The sequence below is a fragment of the Oryctolagus cuniculus genome, chromosome 3, assembly GCF_964237555.1.
Source record: "Oryctolagus cuniculus chromosome 3, mOryCun1.1, whole genome shotgun sequence".
Classification (NCBI taxonomy): domain Eukaryota; kingdom Metazoa; phylum Chordata; class Mammalia; order Lagomorpha; family Leporidae; genus Oryctolagus; species Oryctolagus cuniculus.
In genome coordinates, this window is record NC_091434.1 from 19,257,533 (window position 1) to 19,279,700 (window position 22,168).

Consider the following 22,168-nt stretch of genomic DNA (forward strand, 5'->3'; position numbering starts at 1 on the left):
ATAAAACATTTTTGAATTTCATAATATTCATGTTCCATGAACTTTTTGAGGAATTCTTATAGAAATCAAGAGTCTTAAAATTGGACATTTCCAAGAGATATGACTAAAACTTAGCTACACAGATATTTGTAACAACACTTTTTATAAAAGGAAAAAGTGTAAAAATAAAATTTAATAAGTTAAGCTTCCCCTGGAAAAAAAAAAAAGGAAGAGAAAGAGAAGGAACATTCCAAGATGTCAAAAGTAATGAATTATGGTAAATTGTGGATGATTTTTTTTCACTTGCTAAGCTTTATGTTCCAAATGTTCTTCAGTTTTCTGCTTTGTGATGGACTAAATACAATCTTATTGGTCTGTCTGTGGAGTTTATTGGTTTTACATTGCAACAGACAATGGACAAGTTCAGTTAAGACCTGCCTGAAAGGGGCTGCAAACACATGAACCAATTGGTTCTGGAATCTGAGTCAGGCAAGACAGGGCTTCGTGATTCTCAGGCATCCATAAACTGCATTTAAAACAGACACAAACACACCCAATGGCCAGAGGAAAGCTACAAGGGTCTTGGATAGACAAAAAGGCTGAAAGAAATGGTTAAGTCTTGGACTGGATGAAGACAGACTCAGATGTCACAGTTGTGAGAGGGAGGAGATGTACAATTTGGGACATGCTCAATCGGACTTGCCCCAAATGGTGGAGCTAGAAAGATGCCAGGGGATTCCAATACAATCCCATCAAGGTGGCATGTACCAATGCCATCTCACTAGTCCAAGTGATCAATTTCAGTTCACAATTCATGATACTGATAGGTCTAAGAGTCAAAGGGAACACATAAAGAAGACTAGTGTCTGCTAATACTAACTGATAGAATAAAAAAGGGAGAGAATGATCCAACATGGGCAGTGGGATACACAGCAAACTCATAGAATGGCAGATGTCCTAAACAGCACTCTGGCCTCAGAATCAGCACTTAAAGCATTCAGATCTGGCTAAAGAGCCCATGAGAGTATTTTAGGCATGGAAAGCCAAGACACTCTAGCAAAAAAAAAAAAAAAAAAACCACACCTAAATGAAAGATCTCTGCGAGTGAGATCCCAGTGGAAAGAATGGGCTATCAAAGGAGGATGTATCTTTCTCTGAAGGGAGGAGAGAACTTCCACTTTGACTATGACCTTGTCTAAATAAGATCAAATCCGCGAACTCAAAAGGCCTCCATAGCCTTGGCAACTCATGACAAGAGCCTAGGGAGATTACTGACACCATAAACAAGAGTGTCAGTTTGTTAAGGCAACAACAGGAGTCACTGTGCACTTACTCCTCATGTAGGATCTCTGTCCTTAATGTGTTGTTCAATGTGAATTAAAGCTATAACTAATACTGAAACAGTATTTTACACTTTATGTTCTGTGTGGGTACAAACTGATGAAATCTTTGCTTAATATATACTAAATTGATCTTCTGTATATAAAGATAATTGAAAATGAATCTTGATGTGAATGGAATGGGAGAGGGAGCAGGAGATGGGAGGGTTGCGGGTGGGGAGGGGAGTTATGGGGGGGGGAAAGCCACTGTAATCCATAAACTGTATTTTGAAAATTTATATTTATTAAATAAAAGTTAAAAATAAAAAGAAATAAAGGGAACTCTCACAAAAGTCTAAACTGCTTGTCCTCTGTAACTGCACCATTGATATTAGCACTCTTTCTCCATGCCCGCATTTACAAGTAGAAACTGTACATTCTGCTGCACTCAGAAGCAGTGGACTGAGATTACATCAGAGACATGATATCCAGAGGCACAGGGGGTAAAGAGAAAGACTTCTGAGGTTATAGTTCAGTATAAGAGCTGCAAATAATATGATGTTCCTCAAGTAAGTACACCTGGGCCCTAGGCTCTCCCTCCATTAATTAACTGTGTGATCTTGAGAAGGTCAATTATCCTCTCAGTATTTATTTCCAGAGAATATCAAACCAGAATCTATGGTTTTCTAACTATTATTCTTGGAAATGACAAGGAGGTGGAGTAAGGGGTATGAATGGGGAAACCAGCCCCTTTTACTCTTGCTTAAAATCAGAGCAATTATAGTTTTTATCTCTTTTATTCATTTATATCTCCTTTTAAGATTCTGTTTAAAGAAAGTATTCCATCACCTTTAAAAATAGTTTCAAAATGCCTTGACTAGATTACTTTTAAGGGTATTTCCAAATTTTAACTGTAAGGACCACCTTAGGTGGTAAGCAAAAACTCAATTAACAAAGAATTTATGGGAAAGGGACTTGAAGCTGAAGTACAAAGGTGTTGGCCTTGTAATAAAAGTCAAATGCCGGTGAACACCCATCAAGCAGCTAGGAAGCCAGTGTGTCTGGTTCTACTTCCTGTCTTTCTACTGTTCCAGTAAACTCCTACTATCTGTTTTGCTTAAGTGCTGCATTTGTTTTATTGTGGCTACACAGGCCAGATCAAATGGGACAAAAATTAGACCGCAATTACACCATACCCCAAAGCTTAGATGTGAAAGAAAAGCACTGCGGTACACACACATTTGTTTCCATCTGTCATGTCTAGCTTGGTTGATTACCAAGAGAATGAGAAACAAAGAACCCAAGAAGGCAGGCAAGAGCGGTCATTGGCTCAGACAGTGATGAGAATAAAAGCCAGCACTCATTCCTCATTACCCTTCTTCACCTTCTGAAAACCTATACACCTAAATCCCCTCAGTCCTGGACACAAGCAATAACTTCCATTCAGTTAGTACCACCTATGGGTCAAGGGCAGGCAGTACTAGATATTCTGCATACCTATTCCCAACCTACTTCTAAGAGGTATTGGTCACCCATTTTAAAGATGATGAAAACAATATTCAAGAAATATAACTAACTTTCTCAGTCTCTCATATCTGGTCAAAAAGGAGTAAAGAACTCAAATTTTTACCTTGCTGGTTTAAAGCCTGTTTTACAATGTGGACAGACCATAGAGTTGATTGCATGAGCCACTAGATATACAATACAAAACTAGGGAATTCACACAGTGGGCAAATAACCAGTAATTTGCTCCCACTAGCTAATTATTCTTGATAACAAATGCATTTTGAGTAATAATAGAGCATATAATTTCTTTTTTCAAAATGTCCCCTGAAGGTCATGATTTTTAGTAGTGGTGACTATTTTCTATTTTGGTCTGGCTTTAATTTGGGTAATAGTCTGACTGAATATAGATATTTATGACATTTATTAAAAGCTTTTATTACTAATTTTGTCCAGAAAAAAAATTCTAATGGAGATGTATTAGAGAATTTCCATAAAATTAATGTCCAGACTTAATGGATGTCTAAGGTATCATTATTAACGGGAATGTTCCGTATACTAAGATCCTTTGATTAGAGATTAAATACAGTTAGATCAGAACTTATTTAAAACTGGATGCATGCCAAAGTATCCAGAAATTCAATTTAAACACATTCTAGAGGCGAATGCTTTATTTAGGTTGTGTCTTTATGATGCCAAATGAAAAGCTGCAGTTATAAAAAAATCAATTGATTTGGTCAGCTGCTGTATGCTCTAAAGACCATATCATGCTCGGTTTGATTCCAGCTGATGCCTGCATGAAGCCAGTCAGTTGAATCAAGATGAATTTTCCATCTGTAGAAATTGACTACCACCCATTCAGAAGGGCATTCTTACTGGACCAACAGCCTGGCCCTCACACAATCCTTGATGGGCCCAGGCTAGACTGGGGGACTCAGTGGGATTTCTTGTCTTGCTCAAGACCTCAAACTCTGCAACAGCGATTCTGGACAATGGAGGCAAATCTCATGTCTCCTGCCTGCATGCTGCAAAGGGCATATCAAAAACACCTGGGTGCTGGGGTTTCTTCATACTGCACCTTCCCCCAACATGGAAATTCTGAGAGGTCATCCCCCTTCCCAAACGGAGAATCCACTATTTAGAGCCAGCTTTAAAGTGTCTATAAAAAGTGGCACATGGGTGTGTTAGCTTTAGTTCTTTCTAAGCAGGCCTAAGCCATTCTCAATGCCCTGAAAGTAAGTGAAAAAAAAAAAAAAGCCTAAAAGAGGTTGAAAATATCATAGAAAGGGAGAACCTTGGCATTTTGACCCAATTAGAAACAGGATTGAGTTTCAATCCTCTTACTACCTGCAGGAGGTTTTCTGAGTTGGTGGGCATGGGGTCACCCATTCCTAGAAACCTTTATTAGCAAAACAATCAAGGGTCGCTGAATGCTATGATTTGAGTGTTTTCTCCAGAATTCGTGTGTTGGAAAATTAGTCCCCTTAAGTCATATGTTAGTGATCTTCGCAAAACAAGATTTTAGACTGAGTCGTGAGGACTCTCACCACATGAAGGAATGGATCCATTCACGGACAGATGGATGAATGGGTTTTTGTGGGAGTGAACTCTCTCTGACACACACTGGCTCTGCCTCACCACCTGATGCCCTCTGCCATGTTCCAGTGAAGCAAAAAGAGTCCCCACCAGAAGCCAAGCAAAGACCAGTGCCACACTCTTGGGCTTCTCAGCCTACAGGACCTTAGGCTAAATTAACCTCTATGCTTTACAAATTACCCAGTTTGTGGGATCTATTATGGTAACAGAAAATGAACTGACAGTAAATGATTCTACTTTTGCTTAAACTTGCCCTCTAGACGGTCATTTTTCTAATCGTGGTTCTTATTTTCCTGGACCAAATCAGAAGGCAGCAAACCAGTAGCCCACAAGAATATTTTGTTTGGCTCAGAAAGTAGTGACCCAAACAATATCAAATTAACAAAGAAGTTGAATTACTTGTCAGCTTTCAAAAATTATAAAAAATCATAGAAACGTGGAGTCTCAGCTCAGTTTTCAGAATATATTGTGCCCCTGAGCACACATTCCCCATGACAGCATTCAGCGGCAGTGCTGGATATACTGAGTCTCCACATCTCTTGAGTGTCTCTGGGTACTGAAGCCAAGTTTTTCTTTTCTTTTTTAAAAATTATTTATGTATATGAAAGTTGAGTGACAGAGAGAAGAGAAACAGAGACTGAAATCTTCCATCTGCTGGCTCACTCCCTAGATGGTCACAATAGCCAAGTCTGTGCTAGGCTAAAGCCAGGAGCCTGGAACTCCATCTGGGTTCCCAACATAGGTGGCAGGGATCCAAGTATGTGGGCCATCTTCCCTGGCTTCCCAAGGAGCATTAGCAGGAACCAGATACAAAGCTGAGCAGCCAGGACTCAAATGGCACTCCAAAATAAGATGCCAGTGGCACAATGCACAGCTTAGTCCACTGTGCCATGACATCAGGGCCAGAGATTAATTTTTTTCTTATGCCTAACTCACTTGACATGTTACTATTTCCTGAAGGGCCCCTGTTGACATTTGATTTTGCTACCCACCCCAAATTGAAGAACCTGCATGCAATATTAGAGACCATCTTCTCTAACCACTTCCTTCTATAAATGAGGAACTGGAGTTGCACAGGGAAAAACTGACTTGCCCACATCACCCATCTTGTCAGAGGTAGGGCTGGAAGTAAATTCCAGGTTTACCTTTAATCCATTCACTTCATCTCCAAAGATAATTGAAAATGAATCTTGATGTGAATGGGATGGGAGAGGGAGCGGGAGATGGGATGGTTGCAGGTGGGAGGGAGGTATTGGGGAGGGAAAGCCACTGTAATCCAAAAGCTGTACTTTGAAAATTTATATTTATTAAATAAAAGTTAAAAAAAGTTAACTCCACTGATACTCTAGCCATTCTTACCAAAAACAGCTACAATGTATTGAGCCCTTATTATAAACTGAGCACTCTGCTTATCTCCTGTTTTTTTTTTAATTGTATTTATTCATTCATTATTTTAGAGACAGATAGACTCCCAGTTGCTGACTCACTTCCCAAATGCCCACAGTGCAAGGACTGGGCTGAGTAGAAGCCGGGAGTCAGTTATCTAATCTGAGTCTTTCAGGGCCAGCGCTGTGGTGCAGTAGGTTAATCCTCCGCCTGTGGCGCCAGCATCCCATATGGGCGCCAGTTCTAGTCCTGGCTGCTCCACTTCCAATCCAGCTCTCTGCTATGGCTTGGGAATGCAGTAGAAGATGGCCCAAGTCCTTGGGCCCCTGCACCCACGTGGGAGACCTGGAAGAATCTCCCGGCTCTTGGCTTCAAATTGGCGCAGCTCCAGCCATTGCAGCCATTTGGGGAGTAAACCAACGGAAGAAAGACCTCTCTCTCATTCTCTCTGTCTCTCCCTCTCACTGTCTGTAACTTTACCTCTCAAATAAAATAAATAAATCTTAAAAAAAAATCTGAGTCCTCAGGAACACAGACACTTGAGCCATCATATGCTGCCTTCCAGCGTGTGCATTAGCAAGAATTGAAATTAGGAGCCAGAGTCAGGACTTAAACCCAGATACTCTGACATGGGGTGCAGACATATTAATCTATGTATTAACCTACACCAAATGCCTACCCCATTATCCTCTTTGCTGTGATCTCATTTCTCTCTAAGAATAATAATAGGACTTAGATGTCAATGTTAACCCTATTTCATAGATAAGGACACTGAGATGTAAAGTGGCTACTGGGGGTGGGGGGTGGAGCTTACAGTCCAGTGGTGGTCCGGGCTGCCCATATAATCATCAGTCTTCTAATTTATGCCATCTAGCATTGTCATGCATCTTATACATGTAAAAATCTTTGGCCTGTACACTCCACTAAATTCATGAACTGCTTTTCTCTCCCATTTCCTACAACATCAGCCAGTACAGGGATTGGATCCTTGTAGGTATTGTATAAATATCATTGATTCAAATACAAAAGAACACCATACAGAAAGGACAATACAGGAAGAGAGCCAGGCTTTCATTCTCCCAGGGATTGGGCTGGAAGTCCGAGATATACACCTGTATATCCTGTCTGCTCCTCCACAAATAAGAATGTGTCTACCTAACTCACAATATTTGCTCAAAAACCTACATATTTGATTTCTGTAGTATGCCAACACCATTGCTGCAGAAGCTAGTTATTTTGTCTCTAAAATGGAAATGAAAATGTTGTACTACCTCATAGAAGACAAGTGTGGTCTCCTCAATGGGAAATGCAAGTCCCTGCCCCTTGGACCTCAACCCACTCAATCTGCTGATGGATGCAAAGAGACAGTAGCTCAAAGTAACTGGAAAGACCCACATGCAATTTGATTAGAAGAGGGTGCCTGATTACATCCTACCGGAAAAGAGCTTCTCTTTGCTCAGGAAGTGGACAAAGTTCCAGCCTCTCCATATGATGAGATCATCTGACCACTCTGTGATGAGAAGGCCCCCAAGCCTTCAGCTGACAGCTGTTGTCAGCCTGAGATGCAATTCCTGAGCCCACAGACTGCAGGTGCCCTGGCCACTAGCTCAGCTGGTGTGGATGTCAAAGCAAGACATGTAGAAGGAGGCCCACAACATTTCTGTAGTCAGGTCACCTACACAAACCATGAATTTCCTCACCCATCAGAAACATCTCTATGGCACTGAGTACATGAACATGCAAAATGCTTCAGAGAAAGAACCCAACCCGGCTGATTTATAATTATCTCAACAGTCAGTCATCCATTCAAAGGCAAATGAGGAGTGGAAACCTAATGTGCTCCTGGAATGTGGATATCCCCTAAACATTTCAAGTTTTTAAATCCTCGTGGGTTTAAAACTTTTCAGAAATAGTTACCTAAGTGGAAAGAGCTAAGACTTCAGAATTCTACAAACCTGTCATTATCCAGCCTTTACATTTATTTACTGGCAATCTCTGTATGGTTCAGTTTCTTTAAGCAACCCCATGAACAGACAGAATTAGAACTTTACATGCTAGCATTATACTAAGATTAAGTTAGTTCATGTATGTAAAAAGCCTCACACACATTTTCATGCTCAGGAAAGCAATGACTGAATGGAGCCTTTGCTTTTTAATCCATTACTTTATTAAACATTTTTTAAATTAACTTTTATTCACCAAAGGAAAAAGCGGTCCTGGTTCCTTTAAATGTATATATTAATTTAGAATTGGTATTGATCTGTTTCATTAAATACTAGTAGAGCCTCAACAGAAGCTATGTGGAAAGCAAGAATGCAGGGTAGAAATGCTGCATTAGACATTTTTTCTATTTTATCTTTACTAACAATTACGTCTTGGAGAAAAATATAAAAAGACACTTGAAACTGAGAAAATATACATAAAATCAAGAGGCATGGGAAAATAATCTAAAGATCTCAAGATGGATATTATTGAAAACATGGAAGTAGTGATATAAGAGACAAGAACTTAAAAGTTATAATAAAGATTCATCAAGTCTAGGAAAATGACAACATAAAGAGATGAAGAGATAGACCATAAAGAATCAAATTAACAAAGACTATAAAAACTGAGGTCTTTAATTTACACTATTAGCAAAAGCAAAAATATGTTCACCAAATGTTAGGAATAAAAATGTAATCTAAAAATCATAGTCTGAGTTATACCAAAGAAATCTTAAAATAATTTTAAAGTAAAATATGCTTTTTAAACGCATTTTAAAAGAAAGCAACAGATCACACCCTAATTTCAGAGTTGATTTGATGGTAGAATAGTGCATGAGATGAGATAAGATCTTTCTCATCTTTTATTTCTACTAGCTTTTAAACTTCTGCACAAATAAATTCCGATATTGATTCTTCTACTTATTCAGCATTTTGTGGGATGGCTGGGATACATGTGTAAAATGCAAATGAAAATAGTTCAGTATCTAAATTATTCAGATACAGATGTATTTTCCATTATTCAAAGCAATTTCATGTTGCCTTTTCTATAATATGTAGATTCAGAGTGCCTTCAATTTGAATTAAAAACCAGTATCTACCTTTTTCCATAAAAAAAAAAAGCAGGTGCTGATATGAAAACATACGTAATAAGGAAGGTCATGGCATGAATCCCTGAGGTAGTCTCCTGGGAGTGTCTTAAACAGTGTAGAGTTCCTTTAAAGCTGTTATTAGGGTTTTGCTTTTCTTTTTAGGATATTTTGGTTGCACATAACAGAAAGTGAATGTTTGTAACAGATGAAACAGTATCTCCCAAAACTCAATGAAGAGTTAAGCAAACAAGCTAAGAAAAGTGGAGAAATTGGGATACCCTGGGGACCAGCTGTGGGAATTCAGAGATTTTGTCTCTTAAAAAAGCAAAAGGAAAAATGTTCTCAACAGGGGTGAGATTGCCCTCAAGAAAAAAACATTTGATTCCTGGGGAAGGAGGCAAAAAACATTGCTCTCTTGTTATAAAGATCTAGTGCATAAACAGATACACAATATGTCTATGGGATTAAACTTTCACTGAAGTGGGAACCATTAGGAAAAAATGCTCCCAAGAAGGCTGAGAAACACAGATGTAGTACATCTATCAATATTGAGATGCCACATAAGATTTTCCATTTCTGTGATTCTCAACTTCTTATTCTAAGTTCTTAAGACCCAGAGTGGGTTAATTGGCCATGGACAGAGAGTCAGGGCCATGTGCTATAGACAACATTGTTGGGTACCCACTCCTGGGTCCCAAAGGCAATTCACATAGAATTGCAGGAGTTGAGCAGTCACCTCCAGACTTGGGTCTTTCTAATTCTTCCCTGTATCTTTCTTCACAATGCTACCTCTAGCCATAGGCCTTCCCTCTCCATTCAAATACTGTTTTCTTCCTTTCAAGCATTCTCTCTTTTACAAAGTCTTCTCCAGACCACAGAGAACCCTTCTCTTTCACATTCCCTGAGACTCATCATTGAGATTATTCATTGCCCTTTGAAACATTTATCTTTTTTTTTTATGGATGACTTTTTATTTCCTACACTTTTTTTTTACTGGCTTTTTTTCCCATTCTTTTTATTTATTTATTTAACTTTTATTTAATGAATATAAATTTCCAAAGTACAGCTTATGGATTACAATGGCTTCCCCCCATAATGTCCCTCCCACCCGCAACCCTCCCCTTTCCCACTCCCTCTCCCCTTCCATTCACATCAAGATTCATTTTCGATTCTCTTTATATACAGAAGATCAGTTTAGCATACATTAAGTAAAGATTTCAACAGTTAGCTCCCACAAAGAAACATAAAGTGAAAAATACTGTTTGAGTACTCGTTATAGCATTAAATCTCAATGTACAGCACACTAAGGACAAAGATCCTACATGAGGAGTAAGTGCACAGTGACTCCTGTTGTTGACTTAACAAATTGACACTCTTGTTTATGGCATCAGTAATCTCCCTAGGCTCTAGTCATGATAGTCAAGTTGCCAAGGCTATGGAGGCCTTTTGAGTTCACCAACTCTGATCATATTTAGACAAGGTCGTAGTCAAAGTGGAAGTTCTCTCCTCCCTTCAGAGAAAGGTACCTCCTTCTTTGATGACCCATTCTTTCCACTGGGATCTCACTCGTGGAGATCTTTTCATTTAGGTTTTTTTTTTTCCCCCAGAGTGTCTTGGCTTTCCATGCCTGAAATACTCTCATGGGCTTTTCAGCTGGATCCGCATGCCTTAAGGGCTGATTCTGAGGCCAGAGTGCTGTGAAACATTTATCTATTCAGTGGCCGATGGGCTCTGGTTCGTGTCCAGCTGCACCCCTTCCATTCCATTCCATTTCCAGGCTTCTGCTGGAAAAGGCCCTGCACCGACATGGGAGAACCAGAGGCAGCTCTTGGCCCCTGGCTTCGGATCAAGCTGGGCCATTGGAGCCATTTGGGGAGTGACCGAGCATTAGAAGACCGACTTCTCTCTCTGTCTCTCCCCTCTGTAAAATAAATAAAGTCCTTTAAAAAAAGAGAAATATGTATTTTTTAAAAAATAGAAAATATTTAAATTTTATTAAAGCTAAAGTACAAGTTTAAATCAGATTTTTTTCAGTTTTTTATTTAAATAAAGAGAACAGGCTTAATGCAGTCATAGATAAAATTCTAAGAATTTAATGATACTTCCCTTCTTCCCTCCCTCTTCCTTTCTTTCTTTTTAAATTGTTGGGATAACATATTTTTAATTTACTCTATAGTCTATGATTTAAAGCACCACTAAATGAAGATAAGTGAAAATTGCATAGACCACTGTTCAACAGGAAAAGGACTATAAACAATAATCAAACCAAAAGATGACCATTTCATTCATATACATTAAAATTGCTTATACTCTCTATATATTAACTATCACAGATCAGAAAAACAATTTCTATTGTCTTTTTGAGTCTGGTTATTTCACTAAGCAAAATGATCTCCAATTGCATCCATTTGGTCACAAAAGTCAGGATTTTATTATTTAGCATAATGATCTCCAATTGCATCCATTTGGTCACAAAAGTCAGGATTTTATTATTTTTTATGGCTGAGTAGTATTTCATCATGTGTATCTATGAAATATCTTTTCTTGTTATTTACTATGCAAATTATGTGACCCCAGGAAAATGATGGTGAACATGAATTACAAACCTTATCCATAAAGAGTCACTCTAAGATCTTGTGATCTAAAGTTTAGATCCCACAAAGAGATTATAACACACACTACATACATTTCACATCAAGGATCAGGTTCTTCGTCAAGCTAATTTGAGTATTAACATATTGCCATGGCCGGTGCCATGGCACACTTGGCTAATCCTCTGCCTGCGGTGCCAGCACACTGGGTTCTAGTCCCGGTTGGGGCACCGAATTCTATCCCAGCTGTTCTTCTTCCAGTCCAGCTCTCTGCTGTGCCCCGGGAGTGCAGTGGAGGATGGCCCAAGTGCTTGGGCCCTGCACCCGCATGGGAGACCAGGAGGAAGCGCCTGGCTCCTGGCTTCGGATCAGTGCAGCACACCAGCCGTGGCTGCCATTTGGGGGTGAACCAACAGAAAAATGAAGACCTTTCTCTCTGTCTCTCTCTCTCTCTCTCACTGTCTAACTCTGCCTGTCAAAAAAAAAAAAATACTGCCTAACAAAAGAGAAGCAGTAACTGAGGATGCTAGAAGAAAAACGAAAATACATTTTAAAAAAGGCAGCAGCCATTGAGGGGTGAACCAACGGAAAAGGAAGACCTTTCTCTCTGTCTCTCTCACTGTCCACTCTGCCTGTCAAAAAAAAAAAAAAAAAAAAAGACTATCAAAAATTGACTTAATGTGCATAGTTGAATAAGCTGAATATAGCTAATTAGGCATAGCTACTACAATCGCGGGTTTCAAATAGTAATTTCCAATTTTACCTAAATAATCGGTGCAATCCTTAAGTCGGTGTTGCTGGGGAGTTATCTCTGCAGAGATCTGTGTGAACTTGTGCTGTTCATGCTCCATACCAGCCGAGAAAACACACCAGTATTGTGTATTAAGATCTCCGTCACCATTTGCCAAAACTGAAGTCCAGTTTTACCTTATTCAAAGTTCACCTTAGTACAGAATATTCATTAATTAGCTGTTCACCACCAAGAAAACTGCATCTCACTCATCTCACTCTATTTGCATGACCCTGAAGTTGCTGTCTTTCTCCAGCTGGCTTTTTTGTCTTTCTCTTTCCTGTGTTGTTTATTCTGCCTCTTCATAGGCATCAAAGGCTGTTGTTTTACTCAGTGGTTTAGCATAAAGAGGAACTTTGGCACTGAGATCCAAACTGGGAAAGAAATGGCTACCTTGTCAAATGAGACGGTGTTATATTCTGGGCAACCCCAAATTTTTTTTAAGATTTTTAACTCTAGCATCCATTTCTCCTTCATCTTGAAATACCTGATTTCCCTTGGGGGTTCCCCCCCTTGCCTAATCTCAGTGATGTGGTCTGGGTAAGGGACACCACTCCCTAGCCTAAGATTCGTAAACCTATACAAATTTGCACACTGCAGTCCTCCTGCCTCAGCCACTGGTTCAGGGACAGCCACAGTCTACTCGGAATCTTAGGGCCAGAAGACCTCAAGATTCCCACTGATCTCACCAAGCCCACCCTGCTGCAGAAAATAAACTCAGTGCACAATAGATTCTTGATAATTGTTAGTCTTCCCCTTTCTAATCCTTCTCAGTGCTTCAGGAATAGCAAGAAGTACTTGCTTTTGTAAATCTTAGAAACTTTTTATATTTAAGATTGACATGTATGAGAAAAGTGCACAATTACACTATATATATATAGTAATATGCATACCCCTATACATGCATCTATTTTCTATTGATAGACACTTAAATTATTTCTTAGGACTACTAAAATAATACTATTCCTTTGCATTCCTTTGAATGAATTCATGTATTTTCTGTTGGAGAGTAGATTGTTGAATCATTTTTAGTAGACACTGCCAATCAATTTTAAAAATTATACTCTTAGAAGTAGCCTGTGAAACTTTCTAATACTCCACAGCTTACCAACACTTGATAATGTTGATTATTTCTTCTTTAGGGTTTAACCATTCTGACAAGTGTGTAATAGTTTCTCAATTTTAATTACCCTGATGACCAACCATGTTGAGCACTTTCCACATGTGTATCAGCCTTCTGGACATTCTCTTTTCTACAGTGCCTGTTCAGGTTTTTTGCCTATATTTTGCATTGTGTTGTGGACCTATTTTAAAAATGACTTATAAAAGTTATTTTAAGGGGCTGGCACTATGGTGCAGCAGGTCATCACCCATGTAGGCACCAGTTCCTGTCCTGGATGCTCCACTTCTGATGCAGCTCCTGGCTAATGGCCTGGGAACATGGCCCAAGTGCTTGCTCTAGTACCACCCGTGTGGGAGATCCAGATTAAGTTCCTGACTTCTGGGTTCAGCCAGGCCCAACCCAGCTGTTGCAGCCTTTTGGAGTGTGAACCAGTAGATGGAGGACCTTTCTCTCTGTCTCTCTATGATTCTGACTTCCAAATAAACAAATAAATCCTTTTTTAAAAAAGAAGGTTTTTGACCTAAATTGTGCCCCTCCACAACAAATTCATATATTGAAGCCCTAGCCTCCATGTGACTCTATAGGAAATGAAAACTTTAATATATTCTATACATTCATGTATACACACACATTACTACAAAGTTGAATTTAATAAAAGACTATAAGATTGGCTTAAATTTAGAAAATCAACCAATATGATTCATAACATTAACAGAATAAGGAAAAAAAGGCTTATCATCATGCCAATTTTATTTTGTATTTATTTAGTTTATTTGAAAGGCAGAGAGAGGGAGAGGGGAAGGGAGAGGGAGAGAGACAGAGTGAGAAAGAGAGGCATTTTATCTGTTGATTCATCTCCAGTATGCCAGCAACAGCAAGGACTGGGCCATGCTTAAGCCAGGAGCATAGAAGTCACTTTTAAAAAGTGATTAATGTTAAATGAGGTAATCAGGGTAAAGGCTGGATCCTATCAAACTGGCTACCTTATAAAAATGAGGAAGAGACAAAAGACATCCCTTTCAACCATGAAAAGACAGCATGAAGACAATCATCTGCAAGCCAGAAAAAAAGTTCTTACCAGAAGCCAGATCCCTCTGGAACCCTGAATTTGGTCTCTCCAGTCTCAAGAACTGTGAGAAAATAAATGTCTGTTGTTTAAGCCACCTCCTTCAATAATAAAAATCTGAACAAAATGCTAAATGATCAAGTATACATTACATATATTCTACATATATTCAGGATGTTTGCATCTATGGTCACAAAAAATAATAATGTTATTTTTCATTATTATAATACATTTATAAATTTATAAATATGTGTTTTCAAAGAATCAACTTTTATTATTCCTCTCTGTTGCATGTTTCTTTCATATTTCATTGATTTATGATTTTATTATTTCCTTTTCTACACCATTTGCTTTTATTGTGTTCTTTTCTCAGGCCGGCTTCGTGATGCAACGCTGGCATCCCATGTGGGCACTGGATCAAGACCCAGCTGCTTCACTTTCGATACTGCTCCCTGCTGGTGCACCTGGAAAAACAGCAGAGGATGGCCCACGTCCCCGGGCCCTTACACCCATATGGGAGACCTGGAAGAAGCTCCCAGCTCCTGGCTTCAGGCCAGGCCAACTTCAGCCACTGTAGCCATTTGGGGAGTGAACCAGTAGACAGAAGCGCTTGCTCTCGCTCACTCTCTTCCCCTCTCTGTGACTCTGCCTTTCAAATAAAATAAATCAATCTTTGGAAAGGTTGTGTTCTTTTCTGTTCTTTGTGCAGTTTCCAGACATAATAGAAGACCTTTGATTTTCAGCCTTTCTTCTTTTTATATATTATGCATTTAAAGCCATAGATTGCCCTGGAACTTCTTACTTCCTTTTATTCTAGAAGTTTTGTTATGTTGTATTTTCATTATCATTCAGTGAAAATATGTTTTAATTTTTTGTGATTTCTTCACTTACTGATGGGTTATTTAGAACAGTATAGTCTAATTTTTGAAAATTTGAGGATTTTCTAGCTATATTTTTGTATTTATCTCTATCTTAATTCCACTCTAGTTTGAGAATAGACTACACTAAATTTCAATATTTTCAAATATGTTGAGAGTTCACTCAGCATCTGGTCAACATTGGTAAATAAATGTTTTGGTGTAACTGAAAGGAATTTGCATTTAACAATTTAGAATTTTATACATGTTGACTAGCAATGGTGAAAGTGGGCATCCTTATCTGTTTCCGGATCTTGGTTGAAATGCTTCCAATTTTTCCCAATTCAATATGATGCTGCCGCTGCATGTGTTGTATATAGCCTTGACTGTGTTGGGGAATGCTTCTTCCATACACAATTTGCTTTAGGATTTTTATCATGAATGGATGTTGTATTTTATCGAGTGTTTATCTACATCTATTGAGATAATCATAAGTTTTTATTCTTCAATTTGTTAATGTGGTGTATCACATTTATTGATTTTCATACGTTGAGCCATCCCTGCATACCAAAGATAAATCCCACTTGGTCCAGGTGAATGATCTTTCTGAAGGGTTATTGGATTTGTTTAACTAGCATTTTGTTGAGATTTGTGCTTCAACGATAATCAGGCATATTAATCCATAATTCTCTTTCTTAGTTGTATCTTTTTCTGATTTTGGAATTAAAATGATGCTGAACTAAAAGAAGGAGTCTTGGAGGATACCCTTCCTTTCAACTGTTTTTACTGGCTTGAGAATTGTAATTAGTTATTTAAAAGTCTAGTGGAATTCAGCAGTGAAGCCATCTTGTCCTGGGCTTTTCTTTGTTGGAAGGGTCTTTATTATTGACAATCTTCATCTTGGTTATTTGTCTGTTTAGGTTTTCAACGTCTTCATGTCTCAATTTTTGTAGGTTGTATGTACTCAGGAATCTATTTCTTCTAGATTTTCCAATTTGTTGACATATAGCTTTCTGTACTAATTCCTGATGATTCTTTTTATTTCTATGGTATCTGTTATTATATCTCCTTCTCATTTCTGATTTCATTTATTTGGGTCTTCTCCCTCTTTTTTCTTAGGTTGGCCAATATTGCATCAATTTTGCTTATTTTTCAAGAACCAGCTTTTCATTTTGCTGATATTTTGTATTTTTTGTTTCAATTTTGTTTATTCCTTCTCAAATGTTAATTATTTCTTTCCTCCTACTAACCTGGGGTTTGGTTTGTTGTTGTTTTTTTAGATCATTGAGAGGCATAGATAGCTCATTTATTTGGTGTCTTTTCTTTGATGTATGCACTAATTTCTATAAACTTCCCTCTTAACACTACTTTTAGTGTATACCATATGGTTGATATGTATTCATTTCCAGGATTTTTTTTAATTGCCCTTTTGATTTATTTTATTACCCACTGTTCATTCAGGAGCATGTTGTTCAGTCTCTATGTGTTTGCATATTTTCTAACAATTCTTAGTTGTTAATATCCAGCTTCATTCTATCGTGGTCAGAAAAGACACATGGAATGTCTTCAATTGTATTGAATTTGCTGTTACTTCTTTTATGGCCTAGCATATTGTCTATCCTAGAGAAAGTTCCATTTACTTATGAAAATAACGTATATGCTTCAACTGTGAGATGCAGTGTTCTATAGATATCAGTCAGGTACATTTGGTCCATAGTGTCGATTAGCTCTATTGTTTCTTTGTTGATCTACCTATTGAAGAAAGTTGTATGTTGGAGGCCCCCATTACTATTTTATTGTAATATATATCTCCCTTTATCTCCATTAGCATTTGTTTTAAATAACCAAGTACCCTAGCACTGGGTGCATATAAAATTATTATAGTCACATCACCCAATTGATCCCTTAACCATCACAACCTTCTTTGTCTCTTTCAATAGTCTTTGTGTTAAAGTCTATTTGATCTGATATTAGGATGGCTACACCTGCTAGTATCTGCTTTCTGTTAGCATGGTGTAACTTTTTCCATCCTTTCACTCTCACTGTATGTGTCTTTGTTTGTGAGGTATGTTACTTATAGGAAGCAAATAGATATGTCTTGTTTTTAATGCATTCAGCCAGTCTGTATCATTTAAATGGAGAATTTAGGCCTTTTGTATTCAAGGTTACTATTGATAAGCAACAAGTTTGTCCTGCTGTTTTTCCATAAATATTACTAGTGTTTGCTTTGGATTTCCTTTGTACTTTTATTAGTAGATCTTCATAGTCCTGGGATTTTTAGCCAGAGCCATTATTCAAGAAAAAGAAATCAAAGGGATACAAATTGGAAAAGAGGAAGTCAAATCATCACTGTTTGCAGATGACACAGGGGAACCAAAATACTCCACTAAGAGAGTATTGAAACTCATAAGACAGTTTAGTAAAATTGCAGGATATAAAACCAACACATAAAAATCATTAACTTCTGTATGCACAGACAATGCCAGGGCTGAAAAGAACTTGGAAGTTCAATCCCAACTACAATACCTACAAAAATTTAAATATCTTGGAATAAATTTAACTAGGGAGGTAAAATATCTCTACATGGGAAATTACAAAATATTTTTAAAAAATAAAAGACAAAAATTTAAAAATCTCACATGTTTGCAGACTGAAGAAATATTATAATACGGATATCCATACTACTTTAAATAATTTACAGATTCAATGCAATTCATGTTAAAATACCAATCACATTCTTCTGAAAATAGAAAAAACAATGCTAAAATTCATATGGAAGGATATGAGACCCTAGATAGCTAAAGCAATCTTAAACAACAAAAAGAAAGCCAGAGGCATCACAATACCAGATTTCAAGGCATACTGCAGGACAGTAATAATTAAAAGAACCTGGTACTGGTGCACAAAAAAAAAATTTTTTTAGACCAGTGGAACACCATGGAAACTCCAGAAATCACCTCATATATCTACAACCAACTAATAATCTTGAGAAAGGACAGTCTCCTCAACAAATGGTGCTGGAGAAATTGGATCTCTACCTGCAGAAGTAGAAAAAAGACTCTTATCTTACACCTTATACAAAATTCAACTCAAAATGGAACAAGGATCTAAATCTATGACCTGAGATACCATCAAATTACTAGAGGAGAACATTGGGGAAGTGCTACAAGACACTAGCATAGGCAGAGACTTCTTGGAAAAGACCCCAGAAGCAAAGGCAATCAAAGCAAAAATAGACATATGGGATCATCAAGCTAATAAGCTTCTGCACTACAAAGGAAATATTCAACACAATGAAGAGGCAAGTGACAAAATGGGAGAAAATATCAGCAAACTTTGCAATGGATAAAGAATTAATATCCAAAATTTATAAAGAGCTCAAGAAATTGAACAACAACAGCAAAATGCAGTTAAGAAACAGGTAAAGGATGGGGCCAGCACTGTGGCATAGCATGTAAAGCCACTGCCTGCAGTGCCAGCATCCCATATGTGTGCCATTTCAAGTCCCAGCTGCTCCACTTCCCATCCAGCTCTCTGCTAAGGCCTGGGAAAGCAGTGGAAAGTGGCCCAAGTCCTTGGGCCTCTGTTCCTGTGAGGGAGGCCCAGAGGAAGCTCCAGGCTACTGGCTTCAGACCAGCACAGCTTCAGCCATTGCGGCCATTCAGGGAGTGAACCAGTAGATGGAAGGCTTCTCTATTTCTCTCTCTGCCTCTGCCTCTTTGTGACTCTGTCATTCAAATAAATAAATAAATAAATCTTAAAAAAAAGAAATGGGCAAAGAACTTCAATATGCATTTTTCAAAAGAAGAAATTCAAATGGTTAACAGACATATGAAAAAATTCTGAGTATCACTAGCCATCAGGGAAATGCAAATTTAAACAACAATGAGATTTGACCTCAACCCAGTTATAATGGCTCTCATATATAGAAAGAAAAAGCAATACGAAATGCTGGTGAGGATGTGGGAAAAAGGTACCCTAATCCACTGTTGGTGGGAATGCAGAATGGTACAGCCATTGTGGAAGACAGTATGCATATTCCTCAGAAGTCTGAGAATAGATCCACCATGCAATCCAGCCATCCCTCTCCTGGAAATTTACCCAAAAGAGATGAAATCAGCATATAAAAGAGTTATCTGTACCCCCATGTTTACTGTAGCTCAATTCACAATAGTTAAGGTATGGAATCAATTCAGATGCCCATCAACTGATGACTAGATAAAAAAAAAGACGAGGTATATATACACTATGGAATATTACTCAGTTATAAAAAAAGAATGAAATCCTGTATATTGCAACTGGAAACCATTCTACTTAGTGAAATAAGCTAGTCCCAAAAAGACAAATACCATGTTTCCCCTGATCTGTGGTAACTGAGTACAAAAAATTTGTAATGTATATTAGCAAAATTGATACTTTGAGAATTGATTATTGTTTACACCCCTTACCACTGCTGTTGTGGAACTTTTTTTTTTTACTTTTTGTTCAATCCTTTACTTAGTGGAGGGTGAACCTTATGATTATAAAATAAACTGAAGGTATGTCATTGTAAAAATTAAAGGATGGAATGGGAAAGGAAGGAAGAGGGAGGGTGGAAGCATGGGCAGGATGCAGGGTAGCATGGGAAGTAGAACTATGCTCATCTATGTATATATGAAATACATGAAATTTGGTCACCTTATATAAATTTAAAAATTCTTAAAAATAAAAATAAACAATTTTATACATGTGAATTGAGTCAAACTGGTATATAATGTTGCTGAGTTCTTCAATCCCCTTCCATATTTTTGTCTGTGGATTTTAACTGTGTTAGAATAACTACTTATTCTAACAGCTTTGACAATCTACTCTAACAAGTCCAATTACAATTACAGATTTTCTTTTAAAAAAAAGATTTATTTATTTATTTGAAAGGCAGAGTTACAGGGAGACAGAGGTATGTGGGTAGGTAGGTAGGTAGAGAAAGACAGAGACCGGGGGGCGGGGGGGGGCGGCGGGTCTTCAATCCTCTGGTTCACTCCCCAAATACCTGCAACTGCTAGACCTGGCCTACCAGCTTTTTCTGGGTCTCCCACTTGGGTGCAGGGGTCCAAGGGCTTGGGTCATCTTCTATTGGTTTCCTATGCCATAGCAGAGAGCTAGATCAGAAGTAGAGCAGCCAGGACTTGAACCAGCGCCTATATGGGATGTCAGCGCTGCAGGTGGCAACTTTTTCAGTTACACCACAGTGCTAGCCCCAATTATAGATTTTCAGTATCTCTTTCAAGTTAAGTTTGATTTTGCTTCCTAATCTTGAGATCATGTTATAAGTTTCACAAAAATTCAGTATTGCTATATTTCCTTTCAATTATTCTCTTAAATGTTATTAAATATCCTTATTTTTCTCCAGTAATACTTATTTTAATGTCTACTATGTCTGATATTTATATAGCTATATCAACTTACTTTTGGTTAGTATGTATATATCTTCTTACATTATTTTATTCCCAACTTTTATGTGACCCTAAGCTTAATAATTATTTCTTTGTGTATTCTTCTGCTTAATTATTTTGCTTTTTTTGCATCCATATCACTCAATGCTCACCACAGCAATACAATATGGCCTGTTAGAATGGGAACTGGAAGTTAAAATAAAGTTTATTTAAAGAAAAGCAAGATTTCTGGCACACCTGAGCTTATGAAATATAATCCATATTTACCATACCTACTTGTAGGGGTGGGAGAGCAAGTACCTGGCCAAGAACAAGGAACTGGGAGTAGTTATAACAGCAAAGTGTGTAATAGAACAGACTCCCGCCTGACTCTTCTAGCTGCTTGCCAGCAGAGGCCAGGACAGCTGTTTCATATCCTATTTGCTAAAACCAGAGAAATGTCTACTCATGAGTAGTATGGAGATGAGGGCAAAGAGGATGGATCTCTCTGAAACCATAGAAATTAATTTCCTAAAATAATGTGCATGAAATAATAAAGAAAAATATCTAGAAGGAACAAGTGTCACTAACACTGTGGAGAGCAACTGGGAGCAACTCGGACTAGACTGTTACTGGAATTAAGACTTATTCTATGCATCTGCTCTCCCATAATATGGCGCTGGGAGAGGAGAAAACAGCTTCTACGCAGCTGCCTCTTGCCAACTTGAGTGATGACCTCCAGGAGCTGATCCTGCTCCTGATTGAAGGAGAGCAGCGTACTCGGCGTGTGGGCAGCCGAGTTGGGATTGGTGGAAGAGGACTATAAAGGAGGAGAGAGACAACATGCACCAGGAACATCTAAGGGGAACACCTGAGGAACACCTGTGCAGCCCCTGAGAGAGCCGGCCGGCGGTGTGCTGCTCCCCCGCGGAAGTGGGGGAAGTGGCTAGGGGGAACCGCCCTTCCACGGAGGTGGAAGGGATGGTAGCCAACCCGGAAAGAACCAGCAGCAAACCCCGGGGAGGGCCGAGCAGACAAAAGAACAGCGCAGGGTCCTGTGTCGTTCCTCCACGAAGACGGGGAGTGATAAACACCAGTTTAAAAAATAGTCACATCCCAGCCTTGTGGGATGTAGATCATTTGTAGATCTTTTATGTTAGAGTTACAGCTCAATGGGTTTCAATTTACAGTTATTATGATGTGAATAGTGCAACCTATAATTAAACTCTGAACTTGTCTTACATTTTCCAGACCACCTCTGGATGACCAAACCTTTTATAATAAATTGCCAACGAAGTCCTGAAAATCCATCCTCAACATGTGATTTGGTGTAGAAATCCAGAAAGTGAAAAATATTCAGCAACAAGCCACTTAGTTCAAATGATCTAAAGAGGGCCAAAGAGCTAAATAGTGACAGGACTATTTTCCTTCATGATAATAAAAAACATCATGCCTATTCATATAGGGGATTTAT

The 22,168-nt window shown here is 38.3% G+C and overlaps 1 long non-coding RNA gene across 9 annotated transcripts in view; it reads right to left on the bottom strand.

The window, feature by feature from the left end:
* LOC103348885 (uncharacterized) overlaps positions 1 to 22,168 on the bottom strand; it is a 233,644-nt gene that overhangs the window by 6,282 nt on the left and 205,194 nt on the right. The window contains exon 8 of one of the 9 annotated variants that reach the window (XR_011387092.1): positions 14,439 to 14,490. The exons of the other annotated variants lie outside the window; for them this stretch is intronic. This is a non-coding gene — a long non-coding RNA (uncharacterized lncRNA). The remainder of the gene's footprint in view (positions 1 to 14,438; positions 14,491 to 22,168) is intronic. 9 annotated transcript variants of the gene reach the window in all.